This window comes from Condylura cristata, unplaced genomic scaffold (genome assembly GCF_000260355.1).
Source record: "Condylura cristata isolate star-nosed mole 26May11 unplaced genomic scaffold, ConCri1.0 scaffold00002, whole genome shotgun sequence".
Classification (NCBI taxonomy): domain Eukaryota; kingdom Metazoa; phylum Chordata; class Mammalia; order Eulipotyphla; family Talpidae; genus Condylura; species Condylura cristata.
Genome location: NW_004567103.1, coordinates 3,397,576 through 3,406,852, shown reverse-complemented (window position 1 = coordinate 3,406,852; position 9,277 = coordinate 3,397,576). Strand labels below are relative to the sequence as shown.

The following is a 9,277-nucleotide window of genomic DNA, read 5'->3' as shown; positions in this document are numbered from 1 at the left end:
TACTGTTGAGGTGATATTGGGCTCTGGTTACCCTAAAAGTTGACCTGTGGTAGTTTTGCTTTAAACTGCCCCATCAGAGCAAACCATTTATATCACATTTAACATGTAATGACCAGGGCTGACAATGTGAACAGTCTAGAACCACAGCCACACGTTTCAGCCTAGGACTGTATCACACAACTACACCTGTGTTCCTCCAACTTACCAAAGTCTGCATTTCACAACAGAAGCTGCAGTCACCAAGGATTTCCTGGCTCTGGTTGCTACAGAAGGTCAGCGCGGTGTGCTGTGAGCATCGGCATAGCAGATGCTCTCTCCAGCCTGTCTTCTTAGCTGTGTCAAACCAAACACCGTCTATGGCTGCTTTAAATGACAGCCTTTTCCTTTCAGGACTCTCAACTTGAAGCCTAGAAAGTAAGCAAGGAAGTAGCTCGTGGGTAGTGTGGTTACATAATAAACATGATATAAAGCAATCAGATGAATGCAGAGTGGCAGTTACTAAATCTCTGAAAACAGAGTTGAACACTTGGGACATACTTGGTGAAGCCTAAAAAACTGTGGCACGGGCTCTCCCTGGTGGCACAACGCGTGAAAGTGCAGCAATGTGAAGTGACCTGAGGCTGCTGAGGTCCATCCCCGGCCAGGAGGGACCCACAGGGCGCGGCAGACCTCTCCTGTCTCCCCGCTGCTCCCCTCAGCAGTGTACTTCGCAGTTGGCCTGTTCTGCTCCCTGCTCTGTCTCTGGTAAGTCCTCTCACCCCCACACCTCTGGCCTGTACCCCAGCTCTGTATGCAGAAATAAATTAAAAAAAAAAGAAAAGAAACTGTGGCAAATATTGTGGGTGAGTCACCAAACAAGGATGGGGAAGACAGTGCAAATGTAAGACTGAATCTCAACTACTTGTCAGTTTAAAGTTTTGCTCAGCTTTAGAGGAAAAAACTTGAAACTAGAGAAAACACACTACACAGATAAATGAGCTAATCCAACTGTGACGTGAAGTCAAAGTCCCGGGCCTGGTCTCACGACAAAAGGCTGGCAAATGAACACAGGGCCGGTGTTTCAAAGTCAAAAGGCGGAGATGGATAAGTTACTTTTGATTAAAACAACGACTAGGGATGAAGAAATGAGCCAGGAAAGAGAAGGGAGCACTGGATTTGGCAAAACCATATATAATCCCGGCGGTGACACTTAATAGTTGTGAGACCATGAGTAAGTTCATGGCGAAATCTGTTTTCCGTCTGAAAGTGGAGCTGATGCTGTGGAGCTAATACAGTGGCTGTGAGGAAAAAAGGTGTCGGCACTTAGGCGACATCAACCCTGGACGACTCACCCATCTCAATTCTTTTTTTTCTGCTGACCGTGTGGGTCAGCTTCCAGCCAGGCATCAAAGTCAGGCTGCAGTGGCTGGCAATGGCTTGCCAGCACAGAGATTTTAACCCCTGTGCCACCAGGCGGCCCCCACCATCAATCTTAACATCGTGAGAGAGACGAGCAGACACTGTCCCTGGGTGTGAAGTGACAGGGAGGCCCACAGCACCGCCACCACCACCCAGTTCTGTCACAGAGACTGCGGGTGGACACAGCGGCTGAGAGCCTGTGGCCCATTGCCCACCCCAGGGCCCTCGCCGGGGCTGTCTCCGGCCAGCCCCAGCTCCAAAGACAAGCCTGAGAGGACAAGGCCCCTTTCGCCCACCCCAAACGCCCTGGGGGCTGGGCCTGCCCCTGAGCCTGATGCCAGCGGAGACCATAGTGCCACTAGTCCCCTCCCGGGGGGTGACCTGATGCTCCCCAGTAAGACTCCCTTTGCCAATCCCATCTCCAAGCCTGTGCGGCAGCTTGACAAATAGCACTGAGAGTTTAACCCTGTGTCACCAAGGAGGTCCCTTCTCCCTAGACTCAAAAGAAAATGACCTATATTCCAAATATTCCAGAGGCTCTCAGTCAGGGGCAGAAGACAGCAGGAACCTAAATATTTGGGGGAAGAATATATACGAAAACACGGGTTTGCCAGGTACAACGTGGGGAACTTCAGGAAGCAATATTAAGAATGAAGAGATTTTCTTTCTAACCAGCATTTCCAGACAACCGGTATCACTTGTCAAACACAAAACACTTTTGCACTCCCCCAAGAAAGCTGCAGTCACAATGTACTATTCTTCCACATCCCAATGTTAAATCTACTAACATTTTGCTTGGAATTTCTGCGCCGAGGGGCAGCAAAGGGAACAGCCTGTAACTTTCTTTTCACGAAACAACTGCAAGATTTTGGTCAAGCTTAGGGTGGGCATATGAAACTAACTGGAAAGTGTTCACAATAGCACTTTCGACACCAAATGGCACAGTTTAGCTGTGTTACTTTGGATTCTGACTGCTGACAAATTATTCTGCCACAGGAGGCACATAAGTAATTACCTCATCCCTACCATGGTCCTTACCTTCTGACATCACATCTTCCCCCTCTTCTATTACCTCTGGGGAAAGAATCATTTCCTTCAGTTCTCCTTGGTTGTTCCTGCTTAAAATAAATGAACAGAAGTATCAGCCGCATCCCAAAGCCTTCAACATCCTCTGCTGTTAGCAGGGGTCAAGTTCATTTGCACTTAATCCGCGTCAGGACTTACCCTAAGTTTATTTTGTCTCAGAATCTTTCAGGCACACCAGCGAATACCAGCTCAGATAAAGGTGACCTTTGGTTTACACGGGCTGGCTGATTCTGGTTGACAAAGCCAGGCTTCCAGAAAGGTCTTCCGTGCGCTGTCATTCCGCTCCCTTCACGCGCTTTCACAGAAACCGTGTCTGCGTCCGTGAAAATGCATCCCACTAAGACCGTGCCCCTGCACGCACACGGGGCCAAGCAAAAACTGTTTCCATTCGGGAAACAAAAGCAGCAGCCACAGCCACCGCGCCTTCACCTGTCGCGCCCGCCGGCTGTCACCGGCGGCTTCCTTCGCAGCCCCGCTGTCCACCCCACAGCGGGATGGACACCCCCACGCCCCAAGTCCACCCGCACAGTCCCGTCTCCAGAGTTCTTCTGCAACGCCCATCTCGCCTCTCAGCGATGGACCCGAAGGGACGCCCCGCAGATGCGCCGGGCAACACCCGGGTGCCCGCGGCGGTCACCCGAAACTGGCGGCCCGGGCGGAACGCCGCCGGGCACTTCAGCGCGCTCTTGGGGACTCCGCCTCGGCCAATCAGAGCGCGCGCTACTTTCGAGCCAATCCCGAACGGCGACTCCAGGGGAGATGGGCGTGGCTTGGCCCGGGATGGGCGTGGCTTGGCCGGGGGCCGGGTCTCTAGCGGGCACCTGCTCTGCGCCTGCGCAGAAGGCAGCGTTTCTAGGCCCGGTCTCCCGGGCGCGCGGCGGTGGTCTCCTGGCGACGACCCGGGGTCTTTGACCCAAGTTAGCCCCGGAGTAGGCGCGGGCCCCGCGGAATTCGCGGGCCCTGGCAGGACGTCCCGCGATCGGACGTTCCCCTCCCGGCGTCAGTGGACCGTAAAGAGCGGACGCCATTCATTGAGGGCTGGGGCCGGGGGCGCTGGTCCCTTACCGGCTAAGGCGCCGCCCACTCTGGGGGACCTGAGACCACCGTCGCCTTTTTAAGCCGGAAGGAGGCGTGGGAGTGGGGTGGAGACCAGAACCCGTCTCGAGCCCCCAGGTGCCCTCGCCCTTGGTTACGGTCGAAATGCACTCGTACCTTCTTTGCCATCATCTCTCTTGGCCGTCTAAAACTTAGGTGTGACCATTTAGTCTCACTGCTAAGAGAACCGGGGTGAATCCAAAGGTTGGCAACCGGGGCCTTGGTTTGCGTCCTCAGTTTCTTAATGCCCTTTCCTACTTTCTTTGAGTTAAACCATCATTGTCTTGTACTCTTTTTCCACCACTAACTAGCACCAGTAGGGCCAATGGGATCAAAATCCTAGGAATTATTCCCACATTGTTTTGAATTGGAGACGGGCGGTCATGGTCCTAGCTTCAGGAAGCTCCACACTGGAAAAGAGAAATAATAGAAGGAATCTTTTTTTTTTTAATTTTTTTTTTTTAAAGATTTATTTGTTCATACAGAACTGGGGTACAGGCCAGAGGCTCAGGGGTGGCGAGAGGCTTTACCAGAGACAGAGCGGGGAGCAGAACAGGCAGATCTACGAAGTACACTGCTGAGGGGAGCAGTGGGCGGGTCAGGAGAGGTCTGCCACACCATGTAGTCACCTCGGGTACAGGCGGGAATCGAACTCATGCAGAAGTGGCTTTAGCTTCTCAGTGCTGTGCTTTAAACCACTGCGCCACCAGGGAGGGCCTAGAAGGAATCTTTTTGCCTACATGTTTTAAATTAGGTACCTCACTGTGTATATATATATATATATATTTTTTTTTTTTTAAAGATTTATTTATTTGTGCATACAGAACTAGGGTACAGGCTAGAGGCTCAGGGACGGTGAGAGGCTTCACCAGAGACAGAGTGGGGAACAGAACAGGCAGATCGACGAAGTACACTGCTGAGGGGAGCAGCAGGCCGGTCAGGAGAGGCCATGTGGTCTCCTCCGGGGCAGGCGGGAATCGAACTCATGCGGAAGCAGCTTTAGATTCTCAGTGCTGTGCTTTAAACCGCTGCGCCACCAGGGAGGGCCACCTCACTGTATATTTTTACCTGATTGATTTTAAAAGACTAGCCAGATTTTTTAAAGAAAATTATTGGACAACTCAAAACAAAAACCTTTGCTATTTAAGAATTAGGATGCAGGATTCAAGTAGAATACTAGCACTCTGGGCAAACTGTATTAGCAGTACAGTAGTGAAGTGAGGAACTCTGACTTGGGATTTAGCTTTGGGAGGCCAGGATGTTTCAAGGTAGGCAAATAGGTTAATTTAACTAAGACTAAAGGGAGAGGAATATTATTTTAAATAAAGCTTATCTGTGTAAACAAAACGTTTGATAAAAATTAATTATTATTAATATCAGGAGTAAGAACTTAGTGTCATTTTTTAAAAAAGATGAATACAGAACTGGGGTACAGGCCAGAGGTGCAGGGGCAGTGAGAGGATTCACCAGAGACAGAGTGGGGAGCAGAACAGGCAGATCTACACTGCTGAGGAGAGCAGTGGGGAAACAGGAAGTTCTGCTGCGCCCTGGGGGTCCCTCCCTGGCCGGGGATAGAACTCCTGCTGCAGTGGCTGCAGAGAGCTTCAGAGTGTAACAGAGGGTCCCCAGGAAAACGGGAGGTTCCAGGTTCCCTGCCCCACTCAAAAGGAGGGTGGACCTGAGCAGGGAGGAGAAGCTGAAGAGGAGATTGGGGAAGGAAGGAAGCAAGATGGGGAACCATAAGGTGACCTGAGGGTAACACTTGGAACAGAGAGACATGTGAAGAAGCAGCTCTTGTTTCTTAGTCTTAGACTGGGTGACACAGATGTGGGTGAGAGGCCTGTGGGGAGGTGACTATGGCAGCGTTTATCTTGATTTTGATTTTGCTCTCTTCCTCCTGGACTTGTCTCGCCATTTCTGACTCCTTTCTATGGGTCCCCGCCAGGAGGTGCATTAGACTGCGGCAGCTTTCAGGCCTGGCTCTGGGCCAATCCCACTTGGGTGAACTCTTACCCACGAGGGGATGGATACCTTTGGCTGTTTGATTTAGAAACTATATTCTTTGTCTTTTCTGTATTGCACACTCACTGTATTAAAATTTCTGTCCATTAAATGTCTTATATGTTTGGTCTTGATGTGGCAGATGGCAGAAACTATTTAGAATGGGCAGGCTTGAGGTTCCTGGGGTGCCCCTCTCCTTGTTCTGTAACAGTAGAGCTGGGCTTTAACCCACTGCACCACCAGGAAGAGCCCCGAAAAGCACAGTCTGCAAGGGAAATTTAGCAGAATTGACCACATTACACTTTAAAACTTTTGGGTGCAAGAATCTCTATGAACAGGGCCCTCCCTGGTGACACAATAGGTTAAAGCGCAGTACTATAAAGTGATCTGTAGCCACCGTGGCATGAGTTCGACTCCCAGCTGGGGAGGTGACTCACATGGCGAGGCAGACCTCTCCTGACCGCCCGCTGCTCCCCTCAGCAGTGAACTTTGTCAATCTGCCTGTTCTGCTCCCCGCTCTGTCTCCAGTGAATCCTCTCAAACACACTGCCCCCACACCTCAGGCCTGTACCCTAGTTCTTGTATGCATAAATAAATAAGTCTTTAAAAATAAAGGATCTCTACAAATTTAAAATAATTTTTGTTACATAGATAATAAAAATTTAGTAATAGAATGTGAAAAAACTATAAATTGGTAAGAAAAGGACAAGCAAACTTAAGTAGCACATAAAGATAGGAAGGCATGCTCCATCACACAACCCCCAGGAAAGTAGTAATGTTAAACTATAATAAAATACTGTTTTGCACCCATTGGATTGCCAGCGATCAAAACACAGGACAGGCATTTTGGGATTATGAGAAAGCTGGTAAAAGGCAAATGTAAAAGCAGAGTCCCTGTAGCAAAAGAAAGATAAGTTTAAGAGAAAATCTCAAATTTATTTCACAGAATTTTTTTTTTAGCATAAAAGAACGGATACAGGCCAGAGGTACAGGGGCTGTGTGGTGATTCACCAGAGACAGAGTGGGGATCATAAGAGGTGGATCTACTGAAATCCACTGCGGAGGGGTGCAGTGGGGAGACAGGAGGGGTCTGCTGCACCCTGTGGGTCACCCCCAGACCCAGATGGAACCCCGGCTGTAAAGTGACAGCACTGAGACAATCCCAGGCCACCAGGGAGGCCCTCGCAGAAATATGGGCCTGTACCCCAATTAGTGTATGCATAAATAAATAAGTCTTTTTTTTTTTTTAAAGATTTATCTACAGAACTGGGGTGAGGGCCAGAGGGGCAGGGGCAGTGAGAGGCTTCACCAGAGACAGAGTGGGGAGCAGAACAGGCTGACTAACGAAGTCCACTGCTGAGGGGAGCAGCAGGAGAAGTGGTTATGGAAAGTAAAGGAAAACATGGTAGAAAACATGGTAGAGAAGCAGGAGAAGTGGTTATGGAAAGTAAAGGAAAACATGGTAGAAAAGGGTTATGTGTTTAGTGTAGCAACTCAGGAATCAAGACCTGTTTGTTCAGGCGATGGTCATTTGCAAAGTCCTTCCTGCACATGCAGATTATTCAAAATTCCTTCAGGTAAAAATATTCCGTATGCCAAGGTGCTATCTTTGGGGGTAGCATTTTCTGAACCCCTTATTCCAAATACCTGGGGAGAAATTTGACAATTTCTAGTAGAGGAAAATTTTTGAACTTTAGGAATTTCACTTACAGGTATCTAACCTAGAGAAGCTAACACATGGATAGGACACAAACGACTGTTTATTGCAAATTTTTAAAAATGTGTAGGGCCCCCCCTGGTGGCGCAACAGGTTAGAACACAGCAATGTGAGCTCGCTGCAGCCGCCTTGAGTGCGGCTTCGGTTCCCTGCCAGGGAGCTGACCCATGGAGCTGACCCACATGGTGCCACAGACCTCTCCTGACCCGCCCGCTGCTCCCCTCAGTAGTGTCCTTCATTGATCTGTTTGTTCTGCTCCCCACTCTGTGTCTGATGAATCCTTTCACCGTCCCTGCCCCTCTGGCCTGTACCCCAATTAGTGTATGCATAAATAAATAAGTCTTTTTTTTTTTTTTAAAGATTTATCTACAGAACTGGGGTGAGGGCCAGAGGGGCAGGGGCGGTGAGAGGCTTCACCAGAGACAGAGTGGGGAGCAGAACAGGCTGACTAACGAAGTCCACTGCTGAGGGGAGCAGCAGGCGGGTCAGGGGAGGTCTGCCTCACCATGTGGGTCACCTCCCTGGCGGGGATCGAACTCGCACTGAAGCAGCTGTGGCCAGCTTGCAATGCTGTGTCCTAACCCGTCGTGCCACCAGGGAGGGCCCATAAATAAATAAATCCTTAAAAAAATGTGTAGTAGACAGAGAATATAAAATGAATCCCTTCTTGCCTGCCACCCCATTTCAGCACAGCAGTGTGTCTGCCTTTCAGTGCCCGCCCGCTGAGCATTTCAGTGTGACTCACAGTGCACCCTAGTTTTGCCTATAAACACCTCAGCACTCCCTCAACAGGATATCAGGCCTGGCATGGTCGAATGTTTAGTGTGTCCAGTGTCTGCCTCAGAACGTCTTGTTGCTGCTCTGTGTTGGCCTGCAAGCTTCCCACACACTCCGTTTGGTCACCAGTCTCAAATCTTTTTTGATCTGAAAGAGAGACGTCCTTTATAGGGTGTTTATTGAAGAAATGGAGCCAAACTTTGTCATACAGAATTTGTCCTTCCTTTGGACTGGGCTGACACCTTTGAGGTATCTGGAGCTTATTTTTCCTGACTCGGTGTCCCTGAAATTGGTGGACCTGGAGGCCTTCTCCAGCTCAGGTTTAGTTTTTGTGATGAAGACTTCATGGTTGGTGCCAAGGGCTCATCACATCCCTCTGGGGACTGTTAATGTCCGGTGAGATGTCAGAGTGACTCAGGCAGTAAGGGTGTTGTCAGCTTCCATTATAACAAGCAACCTCTGGATGGTTCTGCGCGCCTGCTTTATAAAGCAGTTGACTGAGAGTCTATTATTCACTAATGAGTGAGAGGCCCCATGTGGGCAAATGATCATAATCAAATTGCTGCCAACAGTGGCTGCTTTAAGTGTTGGGAGATGAACTGTTTTCATTTTGTGGGCTTCATTTTTTTTCTAGAATCGAGACAGAGGAAATCCTGCCTGTACATGCCCAACCAGGCTGAGACAGACAGGGCAGAACCTGGAAGGAAGATGGCAAGTCTAGATTCCAGGACGGGCAGCCAGGGGTGCTCAGAGAATGGTGGCAGTGACCATGGGTGCTGTGTGCGATCTGCTCCCCACCCCCCACCGCCCCACGGCCTCCCGGGCCCCCTCCTCTGCCCCAGCCTGTGTTGTAACCAAAGCTGGGAGGCCAAAGACCCCTTCTTCTAGGATTTGGGGTCTTGAACAGAATCCCCCCCACCCCAGGAGTCTCCTGTGCACGGAGGCACACACCTCTCGTCTGTGCCCCCAGGTTTCCAGCAGTGGCACTTCATGCCAGCATGCTGGCATCCCAGGCCGGCCTTGTCCAGTGCCTGGCACATGAGCTGAATAGGTGTTAGTGGGACGAGTGTGCCACATTGCTTAGAGCGGGCGGGGGCTCCCAGACACTCTTGCAACATCTGCAACAGAGAATGTGGTCGCAGCTTCCAGGCCCTCCAGTCTAACCTGCCTGCTGCCACCTCTTGTGAGCCAGGACATTCTTCC

The 9,277-nt window shown here is 50.2% G+C and overlaps 1 long non-coding RNA gene across 2 annotated transcripts in view; it reads right to left on the bottom strand.

Annotated features, from left to right (window-relative positions):
- Nucleotides 1–2,959, bottom strand: part of LOC105853594 — an 11,933-nt gene extending 8,974 nt beyond the window's left edge. For both annotated transcript variants that reach the window (XR_001145418.1, XR_001145419.1), the window contains exons 1-3: nt 2,623–2,959; nt 2,437–2,516; nt 206–407 (exon numbers count right to left, since the gene is read on the bottom strand). This is a non-coding gene — a long non-coding RNA (uncharacterized LOC105853594). The remainder of the gene's footprint in view (nt 1–205; nt 408–2,436; nt 2,517–2,622) is intronic.
- Between the last annotated feature and the right edge of the window lie 6,318 nt (nt 2,960–9,277).